Source organism: Mustela lutreola, chromosome 15 (genome assembly GCF_030435805.1).
Source record: "Mustela lutreola isolate mMusLut2 chromosome 15, mMusLut2.pri, whole genome shotgun sequence".
In the NCBI taxonomy this organism is placed as follows: domain Eukaryota; kingdom Metazoa; phylum Chordata; class Mammalia; order Carnivora; family Mustelidae; genus Mustela; species Mustela lutreola.
Window position 1 is genome coordinate 6,764,395 of NC_081304.1, and position 26,479 is coordinate 6,790,873.

General features: G+C 49.2%; 1 long non-coding RNA gene across 1 annotated transcript; it reads right to left on the reverse strand.

The window, feature by feature from the left end:
• Positions 1 to 13,150: 13,150 nt before the first annotated feature.
• LOC131816746 (uncharacterized) lies at positions 13,151 to 14,965 on the reverse strand. Its single transcript, XR_009348164.1, has 3 exons — positions 14,666 to 14,965; positions 13,997 to 14,353; positions 13,151 to 13,412 (listed from the first exon to the last, which is right to left on the reverse strand). It is a non-coding gene; the product is annotated as an uncharacterized LOC131816746 (long non-coding RNA).
• Between the last annotated feature and the right edge of the window lie 11,514 nt (positions 14,966 to 26,479).

The following is a 26,479-nucleotide window of genomic DNA, read 5'->3' on the forward strand; positions in this document are numbered from 1 at the left end:
TTGGAATTTGGGCAAACACCTGGGGCAGATGTGACTTGGTCAAGAGTGAGTGCCAAGGTCAGCACAATGACATTGGGGATGTCTGCTGTCAGCAAATGCAATTGCACCCCTCGTCTCTTGAAAACTCCTGAACGGTCTTCACAGTCCTCAGGAAAATGTCCTAGCCCCTCACCAAGGTTACAAAGATCCAATTAATTTTTCAAATTTAGCTTAGATGTCACTTCCTCCTGGAAGTCTTCCATGACCCATCCAGGGTACACAAGGTTTTCCTTGTACACGGTGCTGCACTCTCAGAACACTTATATCACAGAGTTATAAGAGCTTAACAACTAGTTGCACCTGTTTAGAGGTAAAAAAAAAAAATCCAATTGTATAGGAGGCTTATAATAAAAAGTTACTGTTGTCTGCTGGTATCAGTCAAGGTCAGGTCAGGGAAAGAGAAACTACGTCAGTTCTTTTAGCAGAAGGGATTTAATGTGGAGAATTGGCTACCATGCATTAGAAGATTGAAAAGAGAAAGAACACTGGAGTAGCAAGGACATAGTAACTATAAGAGAAGCCATCGCTTCCAGGGCTGACAGCACAAAGTGGGGGAGGCTGGGGATTCCTGACCCTGGAAGCTTGAAGAGGCTGCCTGGAGCCAGGCTCGGACCCCACTAGGGGGCGCTGGTTGACTGGCGCTGTTGTGTTTGCAGGTCTGTGAGGATGCTATGACCGCGTTTGCAGACGGCAGGGGTTCAGTCTTTTTCATGGCTGAGTAATATTCCAGGGTGCATGTAGACCACACCTTCTTTACTCATTCGTCTATCGAGGGGCACTTCGGCTGTTTCTGCATCTTTGCTATTGTGAATACCACACAGCGGATCTGGGGGTGCACACGATGGCTGCTGCTCTTGCCTGTAAACTTATTTTTATTTGCCTTTTGCACCTGTTGCTCCTTTATGCTCCATTACAGCTGGGTCTTCTCCATCCTTCTTGTGTCAGTCACATGTCACCTTTTTGGAGGTGGCTTCGATGCCACCTAAAGGTCCCTGCGGCATTGCCCTCTGCTCCCCACCCCTGCGTTTCTTCATGCTCTTCGACGTGCTGTGGTTCCTGTAGTCATACAGTCATGTGGTCTGTCTCCCAGCCTAGATTATCATCTGTATCAGGACGAGGCTGGCCGGGCATGTCCACTGTCCATTGCTGCGCGACTTGTCCCCCTTCTCCGTGAGTGATGGATGGTGGGGGTGGAGAGGGGCCAAGTGGCCCAGTGACACTCAGTCTGACTTCTGGGGAAGGAAAAGGAGTTGAAATTTCTGAGCACTGCCAAGGGTCAGTGGTCTGATTTTTGTAGAGAGAGATGGGGTAGGGTGAGGGTCAGGGTCGGGGCGGAGGTGGGGGGTAGATTGCATGGAATGTTTGAGAAACCTAGCTCCTTCTGTCACATCACGCAGGAAGGCCTGAGGGAGGGGAGAGGAAAGGTGCTAAATAAAGCCAAAATCTCATTGTCTCCGGTCTTCTGATTACCCGGTTCTTAGATTGCAGGTTACATAGTCGCAGTGATGAGCTGTAATTGCAGACGCTTTCCACGGTTATTTTTCCCCTGGAAAATGAAGTGATACCTGTAATTTCCTCAAAGATGTGCTCCAGGCTTCCTGAGACAGTCCCAAGACAGAGGCTGAGCTGCCTTTACTACCTCATGGCCACGGGGTCCCCTTTCCCCTTCTTGGTGAGCAGGGAGACTGGCTAGGGGTTTCCTGCTCTCTGTCCTAGTCTAGGTCCTGAGGTTAATTCTGGACCTCAGTTTGCCTATCTGAAAAGTAGAGGCTATGCTGGGGGCTTGGGGAAGCAAGGTGTGTGGGGACTGAGTCCCAATGGAGCACAGCAACCTTAAAGAAGGAACTCTTTAGATCTTAAAGAAGGAGCCAAGGTCAGCAAGCAAGGTGAAGACTCCAGGAGGCCTGGGAGTCAGAATCAGCCCCAGGGAGCTGGTGACTGTGTGGTGATTATTAGCCCTGGGGGAGGGGCTGCCCACATCAGCCTTGGACATGGCTAGAAAGAGGTCATAATGTCACCTTTCCCCTACTCTCCCTCGTGCCCGCAGTCCCAGATTATTGCTAACCTCAAGGGAGGCTCAGTCTCCACCAGCTTTGTCCCGCCCGTTTGCTGAACTGCTTGCTCCAGCCCTAGGACTCATGATCAGAAATCTGGAGCTTGGAAACTACCTAGTTCTGCTGTCCATGGTTAAGGGGCTGGGAGGGGAGAACCCCTGACCTCGCTGCCCAGGGGACTGTGCTCTGGTTCCCCCATTTGTAGCCCCAGTTGGGCTTTCCTCTGGGACCTTGGGACGCACTGACCTGTCGATGGTGCTGCACTTGGGGGCTCATGCTCTTTAGGCTTCTGGGAGCAGGGCTGGGCCCTAGGAACCTTGCATGCTGTTGTTTTGATGGGAAAATGTGCTGCAAGCATTCCAGCTCCAAACAGCAGGTTTTGCAAAGCACTGTCGGAGCTCAGCCTATTTCCAGGCTGGGGACAGACAGGCTTCTGGGCTCAGAAAGACAGACACGTACAGGCAAGTGGGGCTTTCGGCCCTGCAGGATCTCTCCTGTCCGGCTACTCTGTTGCTGAGTTCCCTGTTCCAGGCACCCCTGTTCCAAGTTCAGCTGTCTCCCGGATGGATTGCTCCCCTGCTCTGTACCCGTGTGGGCCCACGGGTCACTGGAGGTTTCCTTGGGCTCGTAACACGGGGAAATAAGAGAAAGAGGCTCTGTCTTGTACCCCCTTCTCTCTCTCTTTCTTTCCTGAGACCCAGAAGGGGAAGACAAACTTTCCACCTGGTAGAAGTGATGAGTCATTCCTCAGAGGTCTGGAGGAAGATTCATCTACTGAGCAGACAGTCTGGTACCTGACCCACATCCACTTGCCCCACCTCTGATCCAGACCAGCCCGGGAGATGGTCCCGGCAGGCTTCCTTGTGCTGTGATGCCTCAAGCAAGGGCACAGATCAGGATTTCTGCCCCAGGGCTGCTAAGCTGTGGATGCCAGACCCAGCAGACCTCTGCAGGGACTTGTTTCCTGCTGGAGCATGCCGGGGATGTGCTAGGGCAATGCAGCAAAGCTTTGGCCACTAGTGCTACTGGGGCACAACCCCAGGGGGCAGCCTGTACCATTCTTAGGACCTCCTGGAGACGGTGAGGTCTGCTGATGTCAGTAGCCTGCTTTGTTTGTAGTGCTTTAGTCTGTCTCTGCCTCAATTTTTTTTTTCCTTCCTGCTCCCTGGGGCCATCTTCCAAATAAAACCTCTGCATTCAAGTCCTCATCTTAGCTCTGCTTTTGGAAGAACCCAGGCTAAGATGCCTACATTTCAGAGGGTCAACAATAGAGAGGAGCTAAGGTTTTTGAGGTCCAGGTCAGTTATCATTCTGGGCTGGGATGCTCTTACAGGGCAACGCAGCAAGCAGGAGATGAAAAGGTGTGTAGTGACCTTACCTGGCTCTCCTAATTTAGTGACAGTGAGCTGAACCTCTGGACCTGGGCTCAGGAGGGACAGGGGGTGGCCCACGGCCTGGCTACTTGATGTTGTAGAGGCAGGGCTGTGGAGGAAGGGCACACTCTGGCCTGGACAAGCATGAGAACATGCCGAGTCTTATCTCTGGGACATGGTCATGGTCCAGTGGGGACCCTGAGCCAGGATGGCTTCCTGTGCTCCCACTTTCTCTTTTGGCTTCAACTCTTCTTCTGGTTTCTCAGTCTGATCTGTTCCTTTGTCAGCGCATTAGTTTCCTAGGACTGCTGGAATAAGAACTGCCGACGGGGTGGCTTGAAACAGCAAAGATGCATTGTCTCATGGTTCTAGGGGCTGGGAGTCTGAAGTCAAGCTGACTGTGCTCCCTCTAAACCCGTAGCAAGAATCACTCCTTGCCTTCTCCCTTTGCCTGTGTTTCTCCGAATCCCTTGGCCTTCTTTGACTTGTGGGTGTATCATTCCAGTCTCTACCTGACCATTTTATACCTGTGTGTATGTTTACATCCAAATTTCCCTCTTGCATAGGGAATGAAGCCATGTTGGATTAGGGCCCATTCTAATATCCTCATCTTAACTTGGTCACATCTTGCAAAGACCGTATTTCCAGGCAAAGCCAGTTTCACAGATACTGGGGGCCAGGCCTTCACTGTATCTTTGGGGGATGCAATTCAACCTGTAACACTCTTCTGCATTTGTACCTGGGCTGGATCGGGCTGACCCAATGTGTTACTCTCACTTCCCCTAGCCTAGAGTCTAATATAGTGGCTATACAGGATGGCCAGGGAGGAGGGAGCAGATGAGAGAGGTAGGGAGTGCATGGAACAGGCAAGGCACTGCTGTGGGGAGCAACGAGAGAAAAGGAGGAGTCAGGATGCTTTGCTCATTCATGCCTGAATGATTGGTTAAAGGTGGTGCCCATCATTGGGTTGGGGGAAGACCCAGAGGAGCAGACAGTGCTTCAATGACAAGTCATATGTCGATCCAGCTCCTTCTCCTGGCTGGTGACCCCTCATGTAGCAATAGATGACCTGGTCTTTGGGATAGCCTCTAGCTATTCTGGGAAGGGTATCCCATTAACCCTATTTTAGCTTTCTCAGAAATAGAGTGACCAACATGGTTTGCCTGGGATTTTCCTGGTTTGGGTTTGGGATGACCCCATCCTGGAACCTCCTTGGTCCTGGCAAGCCCATCCTTTTGGTCATTCTTCTTGGGGAAAGCAGGGCCCTCTGACTGGGAAGTGACAGGGAAAGTCTCTAAACATCAGGACAAAGTACGTCCTGGTCCGAGAGGAATGTGTGTCCAGCAGCCGGTGAGGCTCTTACAGGGGTGTATGGGGGGTGGGGCAGGACGCCACCCCAGAAAGTGAGGCAGGTGAGACAGCAGAGTTCTGTTTTTGAAAGTAATTTCTCTGCTCAACACGGAGCTGAAACTTATAGCCCCAAGATTAAGAGTCGCTCACTCTACCCACTGAGCCAGCCAGGCACCCTGATAGCGGAGTTTGGAATCTGAGCAAACGCGGGGTTTTTCTCAAGGTGACTCATCAGATTTAGGAGGGACTCTATGCTGTTTAGGCCAGAGATGTGGTTTAGGTTTGGCTTACTCTGTGCCAGGAGACCTGGAGAGCATGCAGAATAGAAGCAAATGAGGTGGGACAACAACCCACTTCTTTCCTTAGGGGCCCGAGTCATGCATTCACTCAAGAAGCATTTATTGAACTTCTCCTATGTTCCAGAAATGACTGTAGTCCTTGGAGATCTGTTCAATGGACAAAGCAGGTAACGGCGCTTGCCTTCATGGGGCTTACCTTCTTCTGGGGAGCTGAACGTGACAGTCACATCTGAGTAGCTTTCATGGTACCTTAGGAGGCCATGAGAGCCAATGAAGAAGAGAAAAAGCAGAAACCAAGGTGGGTGGGAAGACAGGGAGGTGTGGGTGGGGGGTGGGGTGCAGATTAAATAAGCAGTCGGGGAAGACTCAGGAAGGAGAGACGTGGGCAAGAGCAGGTGAGTTGGGGCTTGCTCTGGGGGTGGTCCCTTCTTTGTTTTTATGGGGAAATGAGATCTCGGACCCCCACCATCTTTACTCAGTCCCTTGGGAAGGGAAGTTCCAGGGTCAGGTCCATTGACGTCCAGGTCCTTTCCCTGCAGGAAGATGACCAGTCTCTTGTCTGGGATGTCATCGCATCTGTCTTGCCATGAGACCTCAGAAACATACACGGTCATTTAAGGGGTCTCAGACTGGAGTCTTGGGGCCTCTTGGAAGCCTCCCTTCCCCTCAGCACATGTGGCTTTGCCTCCATTCTCAGGCCTGGTGCCCCTTCCCCCATCGTCCCCCGTGAGGACATTCTCGTAATGGGGTGATTTCATGCAAACACATTAAAAAAGCCGCAGTGCACTAGGGAAGCTGCCATAATCCTTTTGTGCAATATCTCTGTTCACTGCATTAATGATCCTCCCCAGATTACCCATTTCCTAACAAACCATTAACACAGAAAGGAGGTGGGGAGGGGGCGAGGGAAGGAGGAGGGAGGGGCTGAGGCAAGGGCAACCAACTGCACAACTCAAGCTAACAGCAGATGGGCTTCCGCACCCTCCACTGCTTCTCCAATGTGGGGAGGAGGCGAGGGATGAGGGGCTAGCATCTCTCCTGGGGACTAGGGCTCTCATGAGGCAAGGAGGGGCTGACTGGTCCTACCGTCGCCAGGAAGACATCCAGGCTCTGAACCAGGCCTCCTGGCTAGGGCAGACCTGACGCCAGGCCAGTGTCCGAAGGGGAATGAACCTGGATTGAGAATTCCAGTGGTAGGAACGAATGAAGCAAGCCTAGGTTTGTTCCGCATTGCCCAGGCTGTGAACAAGGGGGCTGGAATTTGGATCCAAGTGTCTTCAACTATGCAGAGCTCACTGGTTCCCCGCAGTCTCCTGCTATGGATAAACACTTTGGGGTGAAGCATTGGTTGCATTTGCTGTCTGGAAGATTGCTGATGGCCCCCCTGTCACCCGTGCCCCAAGAGGGTTGGATCCATGACGTCGGAGCCAACCTCACAAATGACCGCTTCCTGCTTTCTGCATGCTCCCCTGCTCTCCCGAGCCCCTGCACCAGGGGTTCCCCTTTCTCCCCCAGGACTGTGCTGTGCCCAGCAGCATGGTGTTCCATATGGGCTCTATGCAGACAGGAGCTTCTGCCCAATAGGTCTTTCTGGGAACTTCTCTCTACCCTCCAGCCCCCAGCTCCACTCAGGCCTCACTCTGGCCATTCTCCTGAACCAGGGCAAGAAGTAGCCTTCTCCAGTAGGAAAGCATAATAAGATCTATGGGATTTAATAAGATTATCCAAGACTTTGCTCTACTGCAGTTTTCTGGTGACACCATGTTCTTTGGGGAGGTAAATTTCCTTCTTTTTAATCCACTGTATCTTAAGCAGGTGACCCACTCTGTGTTATTACAAGCAGGTTATTATTACCATAAATCCTTCTGCTTCCACTTCTTCCATTTACATTAAATATAGTTTCTGTTATGGCGCCTAAATTAGCTTTCATACGGGGAAATCTCTGTATAATTTAAAGGAGATGGGGAACAGAGTGAGGCTGGGGGAGGGGCAGGGCAAAAGGGAATGGGAATGGAGGCTTCTCACCCCAAAGAGGGAAGGAGCCTGGGTTCATTCCTTCCTGACGTACCCAGAGTCCTGGGGAGGATGTGGGCGTCCCTGAGCCTTTTCATCCATTCATTTGTGTATTTGGAGAACACTTGCGGGATAGGTGCGGTGCCTGGCCATGGAGATCAAAAACCCTGGAGATGTTTCAGGATTCTAAGTATATGATGTTCTACAGAGGCAAGAAGATAGAGACAGTAAAAAGGTCAGTGGTTGCCAAGGGCTTGGGGGAGGCAGAGAAGGATGAATGGGTGAGGTGTAGAGGATTTTAGGACAGTGAATTGATTCTGTATGAGACAGTAGTGATAGACACATGTCATTGTACATTTGTTGCAGAGCGTCAACCCCAATATAAACTATGGGCATTAGTTAATAATAATGTATCAGTTTGGGTTCATTAATTGTGAAAAGTACCACACTAATACAAAATATAAAGAATAAGGAATATTATGGGGGTGGATGGAGAGGGTATTTGAGAACTTTCTGTACATTCTGATCCATTTTTCTGCAAACTGCTTTAAAAAAAAAAGAAAGAAAGTTTATTAGTTTTGGGGAAAAAAAATGATGGAAAGAATGTAGGAGCCTACGATAGTATCCCAGCCTGGTGGGGGCAGCATAGCCTGCCCACTGGTTTTCTCTCAAGAGTTTGTGGGAGTGCTCCACATTGGTTTTAAATGGGAAGCTCTGTTCTGGGCTCTACGGAGACGGTAATAAATATGACATAGTCCCTGTGCTCCTGGAGCTTACACTCAGAGGAAGGGAGTTTGTCAATTAGCAAGTAACCAAATAAATAAATAAGAAGAATTTGGACCGTGGAATGTTCTATGGAGAAAATAAGCAGGGAATGGACAGAAAGCTTGTTTAGATCAGAAGCCAGGAACAGTGTCTGTGTTGGATGGTCTCTGTTTGCTTCCCCGGATTCTCTCTCCCCTCCTTGTCCAGGGGCTGAGTTCTTCCGTGGGGAGCACTACAAGGACAAGGATGAGAGAGGGAGTAAGGTGGTGGGGAAGCTGGGTTTATCCCCTGGCTTTCATCCTGGCAGATCAACACGTTCTGGAAATGGTTCCATCTCCTTGCCCCCCATGTCAGGCCCCAGGCTGGTATTAGTACCCAGCATTGCATTATACCTGGCGATCTTCCTACACCCTTAGGTTCGGAAATGGTCCTCTTACTGAGCTGGTCTCTAGTTTATCCAGTTTGATTGTGCCACCTCTTTTTTTTTTTTTTTTTTGTCAGGAATCTGACTGATGGTACTTCTCATAGGAACACAGTCATGCAAAAGTCTGGGGCAGAACTCTGGGATTGGGGCTACACAAATGCAAAGGTGCTAAGGGGGGGGTCTGAGCTTGCTGCGTATGTGAAACCAGAAGGAAGGAAGCCTGGTTGGGCGAGCGCAGGGTGAGTAAAGGAGTGAGTTATGCAAAACAGAGCCCGTGTTTAGTTATGGCCTGATCTTGTATGGTCAGACAGGCCAGGCAGAGTTAATGATTTTCCATTTGTTCTTTAATGTATGATTTTTTAAAAAAGAAAATTTAAAGGTAAAATTTACATAAGGGGGAAATGCACAGATATTAAGTGTATAGTCTGATGAGTTTTGATGAATGAAAACACCGGTGTGCCTGAACCCCTTTCCAATCAGAATATAAGAATTCCCTCATGCCCCCTTTCAGTTAAACTTAGTTCATCACAGCTCTGACTTCTTATCCCCACTGATGAGATTTGCCTGTTCCTGAACTCGACATAAACGGGATCCTACTCTAAGTACTCCTTTGCATCTGTCTTCTCTTCATCACTGAGAAGACCCATGAGACTCATGCATACTTTGCAAGGTTTTAGTAGTGCCACCCTTTACACTGCTGCGTACTACTCCACCACAAGAACACTCTACGCTTTGTCAGTTTGACTCTTGTGAATGGACATTTGGGTTGTTTCCTCCATTGTAATGCTGCTATGCATTTTCTGGTACAAGTATTTTTGTGGACCTTTGTCATTGTTTGTCCTGGTAAATGCTGGGATGATGGTCCATTGGATAGGGAAATGCTTGAGTTCTCTAAAGCGATCAGACCACTTTATAAAACTCCATCATTGGTGTGTGAAAGTCCCATTTGCCCCATGTTCTTGTCAACATTGGTGATTGCTCTTTGGATTTTAGTTGTCCTAGTGAATGTGTGGTAACAGCTCATGGTGGTCTTAATCTGTATTTCTCTGATGACTCATGATATTGAAAATCTTCTCCCAGGCTTATTTTCCAATTCTTTTTTTTTTTTTTTTTTTTTTGGTTTATTTATTTATTTTTAGAGAGAGCAAGAGAGCATCTGAGTGGGGGGAGGGGCGGAGGAGAGGGAGGATTAGGCTTTTCGTTTTCTTTCTAAAATTGAGATATAACTGACCTATCACACTGTATTAGTTTTAGGTGTATGACATAATGATTTGATAAATATATTGTGAAATGATCACCACCATAACTTTAGTTAACATTAATCACCACATGTAGTTGCAGTTTTTTTCTTGTGATGACTGTTTTTCCATTTTCTGAATGGTGTCTTTTGATGAGCAATATATATATATTTTTTATTTTGTTAAGGTTAATTTGATCATTTAAAAAAGTGTTTTTTTGTGTTTTTTCTAAGAAATCTTTGCCTATCTTAAGTTCACAGAAGATTTCTTCCTCTAAGATCTGTAGTTTATCTTTCGTGTTTCAGTAAAACTTCTCAAATAATTTTGTGTATGGTGTGGGGTGGGGGTCAAGGTTTTTTTTTTTTTTTTTCCTATATACATACCCAGTTATTCTAACATGATTGTCAAAAATATTCCCCATTGAATTACCTTGGTGTCTTTCAAAAATCAATTTACTATGTATGTGTGAGTCTATTCCTGGACTCTATATTCTATTTCATTGATTTATTTGTCTGACCCTTTATCAATAACATACTGTCTTGTAGCTTTACACAAGTCTTAAAATCATGTAATATGGTTCTTCCAACTTTATCCCTTGTAAAAAATTGTTCTGGCTAGTCTAGCTCCTTTGCATTTTCATATAAATTTTAGACTCATCTTGTCATTTTCTACAGAAAAGCCTGCTGGGATTTTTATAAAGGTTCTTTTGAATCTATAGATCAATTTGAGGAGACATTACATCTTAAAATACAAAGCCCTCAATCCACAGATATAGTATATTACTCCATTTATTTAGGTCTTTTAAATTTTTTTAAGCAGTGTTTTGTAATTTTCAATATAAACGTCTTGCAAAGCTTTGCTAGAACTATTTCTAAGTACTTTCCATAGTTGGATGTGATTGTTAATGGGATTTTAAAATTTCATTTTCTAATGGTTATTTGGTATATAGAGAAAAAAAACAAATTTTGGTATATTGATTTGTTTTCTACCATTTTGCTAAATTAACTTTTTAGTTCCAGTATTTCTTTAGTAGATTTTAAAAATGTAAACAATCATCTCAATTGAGATGAAAAAGAGAAGAAAAAGAGTTTTCTTGTTTTCCAAGAAGTATGTACTTTATTTATTTATTTTTCTTGCCATATTGCTCTGGCTAGAACTTCCAGTACAATGTTAAGTCAGAGTGCTGAGAGCAGAAATCTTTGTGTTTTCCCCTATCATAGGATGAAAGCATTTTACCCTTAAGTATCATTGTAGGTGTAGCTTCGGTGCACATGCTTTTTATCTGATTGAAGTATTTATCCTGCAATTCTTAGTTTGCTGAGGGTTTTATGTCAGGAGTGGGAGTTAGATTTCTGAATCTTTTGAGATTTTGTGCATTTTCTCTTTTGATTCATTAATATACTGAATTACATTGCTTAATATTAGAATGTTGAGCCAATCCTGCATTCTCAGGATAAATTATATTTTGTTGAGTTTATACATTTGTATACATAAAATGCGTTATACCTTTTTATATATTGCTGTATTTAATTTGCTAACATTTTTCTTTAAATATTTATTTATTTACTTATTTGAAAGAGAAAGAAAGAGAAGAGAGAGCACAACTAGGGGGAGTGGCAGAGGGAGATGGAGAAGCAGGCTTCCCATTGAGCAGAGAGCCTGGTGCAGCACTTGATTCCAGGACCCTGAGATCATGACTTGTGCTGAAGGCAGACTGTCAACCGACTGAGCTGCCTGGGTGCCCCTCATTTGCTAACATCTATAAATAGGTTTTAATTTTTAAAACTATCTTCATAAGGTATATTGATCTGTAATTTTCCCTCTCATATTGCCTTTTATGGGTTTGGGGTACAAGGTTATGCTCATTTCATAATAAGAGTTAAAGAATGTCCCTTATTTTCTATATTCTAAAATTTTATGTAAGATTGATATTATTTCTTTTATTATGTATTTGGTACATAATACCAAATTTGGTATTTATTATGTATTTGGTACCAGTGAAGTCATCTGGGCCTAGAGTTTTCTTTGTTGGAAGATATTTTTTTAGAAGGATTTCCACCCCTTAACCAGATATATAACTATTTTAATTTCTATTTCTTCTTGAGTTAGTTTTGATAATTTGTGTTTTTGAAAGACTTTGTCCTTTTTATGTAAGTGGATACATATTTTTCATAATGTTGTTTATGATTACTGTTTAAGTTTTTGTAGGATACGTAGTGATGTCCTCTCTTTTACTCATTGTATCAGTAAATTGTGTTTTCTTTTTTTCTTCATCAGCTTTGGTAGCAGACTATCAATTGTATCAATCTTTCATTTGTTTTATTTTTTAAAAATTTGAAAAACATATTTATTTATTTATTTATTTATTTATTTATTTATTTGAGAGAGAGAGAGAATGAGAGAGAGCATGAGAGGGGGAAGGTCAGAGGGAGAAGCAGACTCCCCGCTGAACAGGGAGCCCCATGCAGGACTTGATCCTGGGACTCTGAGACGATGACCTGAGCTGAAGGCAATCGCCCAACCAACTGAGCCAGATGCCCTGTATCAATCTTTTAGAAGAAGCCAATTTTGCACCGTGTTAAATGTTTTTTATTTCACGGATTCCTGCTATTACATTATATATTTCATTATCTTTTTTATTTCCTTTCTTCTGCTTACTTTGGTTTTAATTTCCTTTTCTTTTTCTAGCTTCCTAAAGTAGAATCTTAGATATTTGATTTTAAACTTTTCTTCTTCTAATAAAGGCATTTAAAGGTATAAATCTCCCTGTAAGCAGTGTTTTAGTGGTATCCCACAGATTTTTAAAAGTGAGCTTATTGAAGTATAAATGGTACAAAATGAAATTCACCCATTTTAAGTGTACACTTTACTAATTTTGACTGATGTAATTATGCATGTGACTACCACCACATCCAAAATATAAAACATCCCCATCACCCCTTAAAAGTTCCCTGTGTCTCTTTTAGTCAATGCTCTTCCCACTCCTACCGCCACTTGTGATTTACTTTCTATCACATCATTTTGCCTCTTCTAGAATTTCATGTAAATTATACAGTATAGTTATTTTAGTCCATTTGGGCTGTTAAAATGGAATATCACAGCCTGCGTATCTTATGAACAACAGAAATGTATTTCTTATAGTTCTGGAGGCTGGGAAATCCACCGTGAAGTCACGGGCAGAGCTGGTGTCTGGTGGGCGTGCTTCCTGGGTCACAGATGGCCATCTTCTCCTTGAGTCCTCACAGGTCAGAAGGCAGAAATGAGCTCTCTGGTGACTCATGAGGGTACTAATACCCTTCATGAAAACCCCACCTCCATGACCCAGTCAGCTCCCAGAGACCCACCAGACTCAGCAGAACCACCCAGCTAAGCCATGCACAGATTCCTGATGCTTACATTGTAATGGGAGATAATACATGTTTGGTTTGTTTCGGCTCCTTAGTTTGGGGATAATTTTTTTACACAGCAGTAGATAACTATATTTGTATTCATATATATTCGTAGGTAGATGGATAGTATCTAAAGGTGTTTAGGATTAAACAAAGTTAGATTTCTTTACCGTGAGACTTCTCAAAATCGTTTATTATGCCACCGCATGTTATGAATATCCAAGAGGGTGACGTAATATTTAGACTTTCCAAAATTTATTTGAGCGCAGATCCTCTGGGCTCTACCCACTCTCTTGTCTCCTCCCACTTTTACTTTTTGCGGAGCTTCCCTGGAAGCTATTTTGTAGGAAACACACTTGAGGAGAGGAGGAGGAGGGGGAGGAGGGGGAGAAGGGGGAGGGGGGGAGGGGGAGGGAGGGGGAGGGAGGAGGGACGCTACTTTGTCTCTTCAGGTCTTAGTTCCCTTGTCTGCAAAAAGAAAGAATTGGTTTTAATAACCTCAGGACTCTGTGCTCTAATATTTTAACCCTCCCCCACATGCGTTCCTCCCCCAGACCTGGTCACTCCTCAGCCCATTAGGGCTCCCCGGCAGAAAACTGGGAGCCAGATTAATCAAGGTGGCTGGAAGTCACAGATATGCTAATGCTATATGTTAATGACTGATGAGAGCGGGTAATTGGAGATGGCGGGATGGTGCAGAGTTGTGAAGGAATTTCCATTCTTAGAGCAAATATTGCACTCCGAGAGCTTAAGAATGATTAATGGGGGTTCTGGAATTACCAAGAGCAACCAGTAGGCACAGTTCAGGAGGAATAACCTTGAGGAGAGTGTGGGCCTGGCCTGAGGACAGTTTGGGACCCATTGAGTGCCTGTGAGAGAAGATGAAGAAAGCTGTGATCGGGGACAGCAGTGGGCAGGGGCCTAGCAGAAGGTGGGCCCAGGTGTGGACCTGGTTAGGGCCAGAGGGGTTGCCAGGGGTCAGCAAAGCTGGACCTCTGGGTGCACCTGTCCTCGCTCATCTGCGTCTGGTCGTGCCCTGGGCTGCTTCCCACCTGTGGCAGCAAGGCCTGACTCGGTGGCCAGGGAATCCGGTTCTGGAAAAGACCTGGCCAGGAGAGACACCGGCGGCAGCAAACCACCTTGTCTGGAAGGACAATGATGTTTGCAGAGCTTGACTGACTGGTCCCTGGGGTGTTGTGGAAGAGAGGGGACCCAGGCTGAAAAGAGTGGTGGCAATGCTGTTTCCTCGAAGGAGAGAAACCCAGGCTGCCCCGTCTAGCTTCCTCTTCACAGGGACGATCTGGGGGAGGCCTGGATCTAGGCTCTTCTCTGGGGCGTGCTTGTCTCTTGTAAGAGTCCTGAACCCCGGCTGCAGAGCCAAATGCTTGGGTCACTGGCCTTGTCTCTTCCTGCGGAGACCAACATGGTTGAGATTCCGGGCACTGTCACTGGGCATTTATAATCCTGTCAGTGCAGGTTGAGGAATGGGGAAAGCACATCCATACAGGGCGGTTCTGTCCTGGACCCGATGCTGCCTGCCGAAGATGCAGCCTCCCCGCCTCTCCATGTCCTCCTCCAGCACCTGCCCGAGGGCACACCCCACCTCCCCACCCTTCTCGCCCTGGCCAGCCTCCTCCCAGCAGCCTCCCGGGGCACCTCCGGCCTTCCGGGCTCCAGTGTGATGGATGAGTGGGCTGTGCCCCTCCTGTCCCCACTCCTACCTCATCCGGCCTTCACTTCCCAAGTGCAGTGGCAAGTCACAGGTTGCACGGGTCCCACGGAGCCTGGAGTCACGATGCCAAGTGCGTGTGGGGAATGCAATAGGCGAAGACATGGAGTGCGGCCAGCCCGCTCTGGGGGACTTGTTCTGGTCTGCTCTGGACCCCGAGAAGCAGGTCCCCGATCCTTGCAGGGGAGAGAGCTTTCCTTCAGAGAATCTTAAGCCCCTGAGTCGGGTTCTTTCCAATCTGGGAGAGCTTCGAGGTCCGTTGTCTCCGGACTTCACAAAATCATCTGCAGTCCTTTACGCAAATGAAACCTAACCCAGAAACCCGGTAGCATAAATGGATGGAAATAGAACTGCCTGCCCACTTCTATTAGAACAGAGCCCTGCTTACTCATCCTGCCCTTGACCTGCTCCCTCCCAGGCAGCCTCCAGAGCTTGGGATGCTCCCCTGGGTCTCCTCCGAGGCCAGTTCAAAACCTAGTGGATGCAGGAAGCTGGTGCTGGGGAGCTCCTGTTTCATGGGTGTGGAGCTCCAGTTCTGCAAGATGGAGCTGGTTCTGGAGGTAGGGGCCTCGGCTGCACGGTATCAATACGCCTAGTTTCACCCACCTGCCCACTTAAAAATGCTCAAGACAGTAAGTTTTATGTTATGTGTATTTGATCAAAATAAAAACAAAGACAGAACACCATGTCAGCGACGCAGCCCCTATTGGCAGGTGGGAAACGGAGGCCCAGAGGGGGACGACACAGCCAAGTTTATGAGCTGCCCCAGGGCCAGGTCGAAACCTGGACTTGGGCTGCCCCAGTCCTGGCTCTCGGCCCTGAGCCGCTCTCAGCTCAGGCCCCTTGGCAGGTGGGGGTCCCGGGAGCAGAGGGGACGCGGTCGGTGAGGGGGAACAGGTTGGAGGCCCCGAAAAGCAAGATGAGATGGGGGAGGGGCCTCTTTTGGAAGTTCTCGTCAAGAGGGCCCCCGGAAACCTCACCCATTTTGGGTGGCTTGCTGCATTTTCACCAAATGAGTTTTTTAATTGCTTGATTTACTTATCTCGTCTCGGATCTGCTGATATACTCCGCTGCCATTTAATTGCTTGAAAAGTTGAGCAGTTTTTCATGTTTTAAGGAGTGCTGAATTGTATAATTAAAACACTAACAGTGTAAATCAACAGTGCAGAAGAAAGACAGCAGAGAATTAAGCAAGTGTGTTGGCATAATAATAAAATCAAACCGGCATGAAGAGGGCCCATGGCCTTGAAGAGGCAGAATACTAATGGCACCTGGGCCTGAGTCGGGGGTGGGGGGGGAACCAAGGCTCCCAGGACCCTGATGCACACCCCCCCTTCTGGGCAGAGAAGGGAAGACTGTCACTTGCTGAGGTTGGTGTGGCGGAGGCACAGGGCAGGGGTACAGCCTCTGCCGGGGAAGGACTTTTAATTAGCCTGTGCCTCCAACGGGAGGCAATGTGTGTTGGGGCTTCAGCCCTGGGGCTGGGCCGGCCAGGCTGTGGGGCAAGGTGGGAGGGGCAGGAGCCCAGGCAACTGCCTGGAGGATTTCCCTTTCTTCCTGATACTGGCCTTGCCCGATTGGCGATTGGCATTGGCTCAAGAGGATGGACAGCAGGGGCTGGAGGCGTGTCCCGTCTTCCCTCCCTCCTCCCCTCCGCGCCTCCCTCCTCACCGAAGTATTCATGCCCACTGTGAGATGGTCAAACAGGATCGAAAAATTTTTTTTTTTATTTATTTTTATTTTTTTTTTTTTTTATTAAAGATTTTATTTATTTATTTATTTGACAGAGAGAAATCACAAGTAGATGGAGAGGCAGGCAGAGAGAGAGAGAGAGGGAAGCAGGCTCCCCGCTGAGCAGCGAGCCCGATGCGGGACTAGATCCCAGGACCCTGAGATCATGACCTGAGCCGAAGGCAGTGGCTTAACCCACTGAGCCACCCAGGCGCCCAAGGATCGAAAAATTTAATGCAAGACTTGAAAGCCCACCCTTGGCTTCTCCTGAAGCACCCTCCCACCTTTCCCTTCCCCGTCTGCTGGGTGGACTGAGCCGGGAACAGGGGTGAAGCGGGGAGGTGAAGGCTCAGGCACGGATCCTGGCGGGAGTCACCTCGACCTGCCCCGAAACTCTCAAACTAAACACGGGCCAGCGTTTCCTGGGGAGCAGAAGGCAGAACACTGACCCCAGGAAGTGCTCCGTGGGAAAAAAAAAAAACAAACAACAAAAAAAATTGGAGCCAATAATTTTGGAAAAGGCTGAATTCGACAAAATAATTTTTAAAAAATGCAACACTTGGGGACGCCTGGGTGGCTCAGTTGGTTAAGCAGCTGCCTTCGGCTCAGGCCATGATCCCAGCGTCCTGGGATCAAGTCCCACATCGGGCTCCTTGCTCGGCAGGGAGCCTGCTTCTCCCTCTGTGTCTGCCTGCCACTCTGTCTGCCTGTGCTCGCTCTCGCTCCCTCTCTCTCTTTGACAAATAAATAAAATCTTAAAAAAAAAAAATGCAACACTTGCATAAACCTTGAACTTGCTGATGTACCTGGTAGTCTCCTGGCCTTCCGGTGGGGTAAACTTCACTGACCGTGAGGCTCATGGAATGTGGCTTCCAGGGACGACTCTGGGTTCTGGCGTAAAAGCACTTTCCTTCGGGCTCTGAGCTCTGGCCCCATTCCAGCCTGACCACGGATCACCACCTGTGTGACCCTCGGTAACCTCTCTGGGCCCTGGGGTGCCCACCTGTCAAATGGGATAAATGCTGCCTCCTGTCCGTCTGGGGAGACGGAGGTGATGCTGGATGTCAGTGAGGGCAGCCTGGGGCGGACAGTGGGGCCAGGCAGTGCCTGGCGGGGGTGGGGGTCGGTGGGTGGGGGTATCTCTCGGCGGTGTCCAACCCCCCACTTCCTACACCACCAGATACAACGGTTCTTAATGATCCAGGAGGTTTTGGAGCCCTGAAACCCAAGACAGAAGACTGGGCAGACAGCTGCGGCAGGTTGGAGCCAGCCGGAGAAGGGGTGGCATGGTGAAGTGCAAAGCTGGTCCGGGGAAATGCGGCCTCTGGCAGGGCAGGGATGAGGGGGAGGTGGGGGAGGCACCCCCTGGGCAAAAAAGGAGAGGGTGTGCCAAGACCAGTACTCACCATAAATATTATTTTCCTGTCATTGTTTTAAAAAGAGCCAAAATTAATGCCCCTCAAAAGCTATGACCAACAAAATATCAAAATTTAAATAGAGACGTGATGGGAGCCTGCACTTTCAGACCTCATGTCTCTGGCCTTCACCCTGATCCCAGCCCTGAGAGCTAACCCTGTTCTGCACGTGCTCAGTGTTCCCCAGCCGGCCTGATCTGGGGACAGGCTCCTCGTCCAGGGGTATGCACACTTGTGGTAAGTGCTATGCGGACAGAGGTGGGCGTGGGTGCCAGGCTGGGCCTTTCTGGGGGTAGGGTCACCACTCTTTAGTGGTGGGGTCCGGCTCCCCACGGTGGGGACAAGGTGCTTCCTCACAGCCACGGAGCTGGGTTCCCACGCCATTGCCCGGGGATGGGGACATCCCTGCCCGCTGCTGTTCTGCATGGGGCCCAGGGTGGCAAGCTGATACCCACTCCCACTTCTGGCAGCCCACCCTTGGCTCATCTCCAGGAAGCCCCTTGGGAGTCTCCTTCAGCTGGACGTGACCTCACTCTCTGAGTCCCCAGGGCCCTGAGCCCCTTTTTTATGGTACTTGTCGGGAGGTCCTTGGTCCTCCCCATCTCTAGCTTGAAATTCCTGCATGCAGAGACCACGTAAGAATGGCCCATTTCCGCAGTCTCAGGCCCTGTGTGTCCATGAACCAAGCTGGGGAGCGAGAGCAGCGTGGCCAGGGTCAGGCGCCTCCCCCCTCAATGCCAGAACCAGCTTCACAAGGTTATGCCTTCTGGGGAGGCACTGGGCCACTCGGAGACTGAGCTGTTCCATGTTGTGTCCCTAAGTGGGTGAGTGGGGGGTGCCTGATGCAGCCGAGAACCCCTCGCTGCTCTGCTACAGTGACCCCAACCACTGTGGACATCTCCTTTACAAGCATCATCCCGTGTAATTTCTACGACAACCCTGCAGCTTAGTATCAACATTCCCATTTCGCAGATGAGTAAACTGAGGCTCACCACAGTTAAACCTGTGAAGTTTGCAAAGCTAGGGAAGGGGGCAGAGTTTGACACTGTGTGGGCCCCCATGTCTAATCTCTAAGGTCCGCCTTCTCAAGGTAAGTGGAGATGGGCTTTTTCTTTACACCTGGTGAGCTCTTTTCCAGGCTGGTGGACCCCTGAGTAAGAGATTGGGGAGCTCTGATGACTGCTCTTCCTGCCCTTGGAGAAGGGAAAAAGGGGAGGATTTTTCCCTGGGATCCCTGCACACATCCGTCTCCTCTGTCTCTGGGGAGCCTCCACCTCCCTTTCTCCACACAACCCCCTCACTGGGTGAGGCTGTGAGGAGTTGTTCTCTTTAGTAAAATTGCTTCCAGGCCTGTCCTGGCCTTAACCCACCTCTACTGATGAGTCTTAGGATGCAGACTTATTTGATGTTTGTACCACCCCGTTCTTCGCCGTCGTGATGGATGGCTCCCATGTCAGGATCAATATGGCCTCTCGCATTTACATATTTATATTATTAATAATCAGTTAGTCACCCAGGCAGCCCTGCTCTGGTGGCTTTTCCGCGTGTTCCATGCAGACAGCGAACCGTGTTCTCTGTCCCTTGTACCTGTCCAGATGACTGGTATCGACCTGCTTGCTCAAGAGGGGACACAGAGCAGAGCACAGAACATTCGGGGAGGGTCTGGAAGTCATCCTGGTGCATTTTGTCTCCTGCCCAGCCCTCTGCTGGAGAGTCTGGCTCCTCCTTACACTGGGCAGGGGGAGCGGAGGAGGACCCTTCTCGTGCTGAGGTCTCCTGCAGATGGCAGTCGCCAGGCTGGTGGATGTCTTTCTTCTTAATGTCTTCTTATCCACTTGGCCTCTCCATGTCCACTGGCCTCGCCATCCAGGGCCCCAGCAGCACATGCCTGGCACTGATAAGCCTCCTGACTGGTCTTCTAGCCATCCCTGCTCCACGTCCCTGTCCCTCTGCTAGAAGACTTCACTTCCTACCTTCCTGCTGAATGCCAGTCTGGAAATCCCCTGTTCTTTCTGCGCACAAACTCCTTGGTCTGCTTCCAGACCCTCTGCCTACCCACTAGCTGACCTGCTGTACAACTTTTTCTCAACCTGTACCTACACTAGCCTGACCTTTCATCCCAACACACACACACACACACACACACACACACACACACACACAGTTTATTCTCTTCCATACATCTAGAACACCCTTCCAGATGTCTCCACCAATACACAATTTCTTCACGTTTCAAGGTCAGCTCAAGTCCCACCTACTCCATGAAATGTTGTCTGACTTTTCAAGTGACCATCAGCTGCTTTGTCTCTCAACACTCTCTTCTCCATTCTGTTGTCACTCAGCAAATATTTGCCAAGGGCCTTCTATGTGCCAGAGCACAGGACTAGCCTCTTAGGTCGTAATGGTAACAAAAAACCAGTCACAGTCTTCAAGAGCTTCAAGTCTAGTGCATGAGGAAGATATCCATCAAAGAGTTGCACAAAGGAATGGAAAATTAAGTAGAGGTTAGTCCCATGAAGGAGAGATACCACTCGGTTACCAGTAGGGTTGGGTAGAGAGGGGTTGGTCTGGCCAGGGAGAGCAGAGACGTCTTCTTAAAAGTGGGTGTTGGAGGCAGGTGAGTGACAGAGCATCTCAGGCTGAGGCTCTGTGGTAGGAGGGAGTGTGGAGTGTTTGGGAAACTGGGAGAAGCCGGTGTGGTTGAAACACAGCAAGCTGGGCAGGGGGTGGGAGTGGACTGAGGTTGAGCGGGTAGGTTGGGCAGGGGTGAGACCTTGCAGTGGCTGTCGTAGGTGGCGTCAGGGTACGGTTCTTTTACCTAAGAATACTAGGGACCAGCAGAAAGTTTTAAGCAGAGAAGCAACACGGTCTGATTTGCATTTTGAAAAGCTTGCTCTTGTTGCCTGGACAACAGGTGGTGGTGGGGGGACAAGGAGGGCAGTGGGAGGGCCGATAGGAGAGGATGGCAGGGGGACGTTAGTAAGGGTGGAGAGCAGTGGACCGTTTTGAATGGTATTTAGGAAGCAAAGCCATCAAGACTCAGTGACATTTGGAATGTGGGGGATGGAGGAGGAGCTGGGTGGCCAGTTTATGACTCAGGACCCTGGACAGAGCCATTCACTAGCAGGGAGAGCAGAAGGTCAAGTTGATGGTGGTGGGTGGATGGGGCATAAGCCTGGACTTGGGCGGATTGAGGTCAGAGTCTTTGAAGCAGCCAGGAGGCAAAGTTGGAGGCACAGGCGGGGACACAGAAGAGAGACTTTGCCTGGGGATAGAGATAGTATAAAGCCGGAGGTGAGAGAAGGGAGAGCCCTGGAGAGAAAGAAGACAGGGTAAAAGAGGCCCAGCACTGGGCACTGGGGATGCCCCATCCTGGACTCTGCCTGTAATTCTGTATTCCTTCCAGTCCTTTTCCGGGTACACTGTAGGTGCTCCAGAAGGCAGCTCTGATGAAGGAGAATACGGTCCATGGTTTCTAACTGGTTCACCCACCAGCTGTACTAAAGACAGGGGTGTTTTGCACCTGCCCTCCTTTGCAGTATCTCTAACAGGACCGCTGGCAGTGAGTGGGGTCCCTTCTCCATGCCAGGCACTCATCCAGATAAGGAAATAACCTTGAACTGATTAAGTGACGCAACCAAGCGCTCTACTTACCTACGGTCACGTAACAAATGACTCCAAGATTTCGTGTCTCAAAATGGCGAGCATTTATTTAGCTCCTGACTCTGCACTTTGGGCGGGACTGGGTGCGGAGAGTGGCGACACCCAGTTTTTGTTCCAGGGGTGTCCATCTGGGAGACTCGACGGGGCTGGAGCATCCACTTTTGAGATCATTCGGTGACACCGCTGGCAAGTTGGGGCTGGTCATTGGCCAACATCACCAGTAAAACCTCCTTCGGGAGAGGTTTTGGTCATCCCAGCTCTGTCTCTAGTTCGTCTGTCCTGAACTCCGTCCTGGGCACCCCCCCCCCCCCGCCCACCCGCCCCTTGCCACTCAGCTCTCCACACTCAGCCTTGCCCTGAGTGTAGCTTAGACCTGCCAGGCTCTGCATTGCTTACTCCAGGGTGTCCTATTTCCCTCTGAGCAAGTGTCTGCGTTCTCTGTGATGTCATCTCTTTGGATATTTACCTGGAGAGTAGTTGTTTATTTCACTCTTTGTATCCTCCCTGCTACTAGAAAAGCTTGAAAGCAGACCAAGCGAATGCATAAAATATAAGAAGACCGATGTAAATAAAAAGCTGGAAGGAAAGAAGAAAGGATGCAGGATGGAACAGAAATAGACCAAAAAGGCGTGCTCTGGTGGGATCGACGTTGAACTGGGCTTGCTTCAAAGTTTTCCAATAATCAGAAGGTAAGGAGCTGCATGGTCACGCGCGTGTTCACAGCATTCAGAAGATGAAAAGGACCGGGAGTTATAATGGAGCTGGAGGAGGAAACGTTTGTTCCAGAATGGAGACAATATTGCAAATAAGGCTGCTTTAAACATCCCTCTAATCCAATCCTTGGGGGCAATTTTGTCTCCAAGGGGAAGATTGGTAATGTCTGAGGACATTTGGTTATCACGGCTGGGGAGGAGGAAGGCTAGCTACTGGCATCTAGGGAGCAGAGGATAGGGGTGCCAGAGATGTCCTACAGGGAATGCACAGCATGACCCCCAAACCAAGGATGACGTGACCTGAAATGTCAACATTGTCTGGTTCAGAAACTCTGGTCCAGCCCTTTCTTTGGGCTGATGACAACACACAGTCTTAAAGGCAAATCATTGGGGTCCTTTTGTATCTAAGCCCTCTTGGAAAAGACTCAAGATTTTTCTCCGGCTGGAGATTCTCTCTGCTCTGGGGAATGCTGCTTTAGATTCCTGGACTCTTAGAAGGGAAAAGCTAGATCACTGAGGCCAACACCCCCACTGGTCACCGTGTTTATGCCATCCCCAGGGGGGCATCCCACCCTTGGTCAGTCTCTCGATGTTGCAGAAACAGCCTGAACCCTGTGTCCTGCCTTGAACGGGCTCACAACCCAATAGCAGAAACCTCCCTCCAGGACAGCTTGGATTCTCTGCAAAGACTGGCTCTGAGGGAACCAGGAACTCAGCACAGGAAGCAGTGACCAGGAGCCTGATGGGCTGGGGAAGCCTTCACAGACGGGGGTCCCTGTTCCCCCACACTCTTCCCTGGCCCCAGGGTTTCCCCACTACCAGGAATGTCTCTCCTCTGAAAGGTGCTGTGATCTAGAGGAAGGACGCTGGGCTTTGCAGAGGGTCCCGGGTCCATGTTCTGGAGCAGACACACACCACACACACGTCATTTTCCCATCACACAGTGTGGGGACAAGCCCCTCCCCGTGAGCTGACGGTTGGAAACATCCTGCACTGAGCCGGGCACACAGTAGGCAACTAACTGGCTGTGTTACCTGCCTTTCCCTTCCTGTTGGAAGTCTGAAAAAAAATGGCCCTAGAATGTTTACGCTCCTTCTCCCACCAAATGTGGGGTCTATGCCTTCTCGCCCTTGCATCTGGGCTCTGTCACTGGTTGGCTTACAGACGATGGTAAAAATGATGGTGCGTCTGTTTCTGGGCCTGGTCCTGGAGAGCAGGAGGCTTCCACTCCACCGCATGGGACGGTCACTCTGAAACCTCAGTTGTCATGTTGTGAGGAAGATGAGAACCGCATGGAGAGGCCAGTGTGGCGATCAGCCCACGGCCCCAGCTGAGATTGTAGACGGCAGCTGTGACGGCCACCAGATCTCAGTGAGCCAGCTCTCAGATGGTTCCGGTCACTCCGTCCGCGAGCCACCTCGGGCGCTGCTGTGTGGAGCACAGATGAAGTGTCTTCCTGAGTCCTGCCTAAAGTGGAGACGCAGGAGCCCAAGAAATGATCGTTGTTTTAAGCCGCTCAGTTTGGGGTGGTTCATTAGGAAGCGATAGGTGACTGAAACATGCTCATTGGGTTCTTTCCTTCTAGTCATTCAACAAACAATTTTTAGCCCCTGACCACTGTCAGCCATAATTCTAGATGCTGTAACTAGTACAGTGAGAAAATGAACAAGTATCCTTACCCTCTTGGAGATTATGTTCTGGCAAGGGGAGACAGACAATAATCCAAAAAAAAAAAAAAAAAAAAAAGCAAATGGTGGTGGAGAGGAATATGAAGCAGAGAGGGAACAGGAAGAGTCAGGTACCAGGGAAGACCTCACCATGCAAGTGGCACTACAAAAAGACTTGAGGGAAATGAGAGAATCAGTCATGTGGGTTCCCAGACAGAGGGAACGACAAGTGCAAAGGTCCTGTGGTAGTGGTGTGTCTGGAGTGTGAGGAATGTCCAGTGCAGTTGGATGGAATGTGTGCAGAGCAATAGCAGACTAGGGGACCAGGGTGGTGGTGGTCAGATTGTGTAGGCTTATGGATCCCTTCCAGGACTTTTTACTCTCGTGGGTATTTTGAACAGAAGAGTAACACGTTTGAACAAGATCACTGTGGCTCAAAGACGAAACCAGGGAGACCACTTAGGAGGCGACTGCAGTAATCCAGGTACAAGATGCTAACCCCAGTGACTTTAGCCCAGATAGAAGCGAGGGGGGTGATGAACAGTAGTCAGAATCTTGATGTATTTTGAAGGCACAGCTACCAGGATTTGCTGAAGGATAGGATAGGAGTAGGACAACAGGAGCAAAGCCAAAGATGTCTCCAAGGTTTTGGCCTGAGCCAAAAGGAGAGATGGGCTCACCATTTACTACAACATAAGACGGTGAAAGAAAGTTTGTGTGTGAAGGGAGAGATTTCAGAAACCTTGTGTAGGGCAAGTTCAGTTTGAGATCCTGTGGTCGACAACCTCCACGATGACCCCAGCGCCCCCCTTCTTGTGCCCACATTTGTGTGGTCCCTCCCACACTACGCCACAGTTTCTCTGTGTGACCAATACAATATGGCGGAAGCCATCTGTGCCATGGTGGAGATTAGGTTGTGAAAGACCGTACCTCCTGCATGTCTTAATCTCTGCCTCTCTTTCTCTCTTGAACCACTTGTTCTAGGGGAAAGCCAGCAGCTACATGGTGAGCAGCGCTATGGAGAGAATGTGGGGGTCAATCCTCCAGCTGAAAGATGGACTGCAGCCTCATGAGGGGCCCCAAGCCAGAGCCACCCAGCTAAGCCTCTCCTGGACTCCTGCCCCTCAGAAGCTATGTGGGATCTTAAATGTTGGCTCTTTTAAGCTGCCAAGTTTTGGGCTCATCTGTAGATCAGCAGTACCGATCTGTGTTAAACATCCAAGTGGAAAGGTCAAGTGGGCAGTTGGGTCTACAAGTCTTGGAATTCAGGGAAGCAGTTCAGGCTGAGATACAAATTTGGGAGTCAGTACAGAAGTGATATTAAAAGCCACCCAGAGCAGATGAGTCCTTCTGAGGAAGCTTTTCCACCTTCTTCCCTTCCATGCTGTATCAGATGTTGGCCTGTCCTTTGCCGTGACCTTGTGCCATGATGGACTTGCTTCATGCCTCATCCCTCATCAGGTTCTGAAATAACTTTGTTTTCTCTGTATCCGCTTCTGAGTCTGGCATAAACTGTAGGTACTCAATAAGGGCTTTTGGAAAGTATGAGCGCACGTGGGTCCTTGGGAGGAGAAGCAGACGCAGTGAGTAGTCTTACGGCATCCCCTCCTGGGTAATGTCCACTTGCCACCTGTAGCTTCTCAGAGACGGTGGGGTCACTCTTTGCCGTGGAAGGCCCCATTACACTCATGCACAGCCAGGAAGAGCCTGCATTGGTATTCTCCGGGAGCCCTCAATCAAGGATGCTTACATTTGTGTGTGTGTGTGCGCGCGCGCGCTTGTGTGTAGGGGGGTGGATCATTCTAGATTCTGTGTTTTCTGTTGTTTCTTAGACTGTCCCCTCAGGATTAAGCCCAGTCACCCTCTCTGGTAGCCAGTTTATTAACATCCCTTCCAGGCCACCTTTCCTTCTCTGGATCCCCTCTCTGCTTTTCTGCTACGTCCCCACTACTTCTCAAATCCTTCTCCCGCCGGCTTCTTGGGGAAACAGACCGTGTCTGTGGAAAAGCAGGACTGGGCGAGATGGAGAAGTGAAGCCTTCTCAAGCCAGAGAGCAGCCTCGAGGGAGGGCTGGGTGGTGTGCAGGGAGCATTCCAGAACCAGGTTCCCAAGATTAGGACGTTGACTGATCCGCAGAGAGGACTATGGGCTTTCCAATGCTGCCCGCGGTTCTGGAGCGATGCTGAGCCTTACCAGGAGGGGTGACCTCTGATCGGGAAGATCTGTCCTTGGCCTAGAGCTCTAATGAGGTAGGGTTTCTTATTTCCTTGAAGGGGACAGTGGTTGGGCTGATGCTGACTGCCCCAGCACACAGGCTGCAGCCGGCTCTACCCGGAGTTCCAGAAAGCTCTCTGCACTGCAGGATACCCTTCTGAGGCAGGATGACAATTGGCCGACATGTAGGCAGGTGTGACTGTATGGTGACTTGGAGCTGAGAGCATCTGGTCCCCCCACCCGGCCGCTTCCCTGCAGAGATGGAAGTTGGGGAGAGACAACCGAAGCCTCCAGGTGGTGCCTGGTGCCTCGTTCCTGGGGTGCCCTGATTTCCATCCAGCCTCCCCGCTCTGCTCAGGCCTCTTGCGCTCGGTGCCTCCCTCCTGCCCCTGTCTTGGCTCAC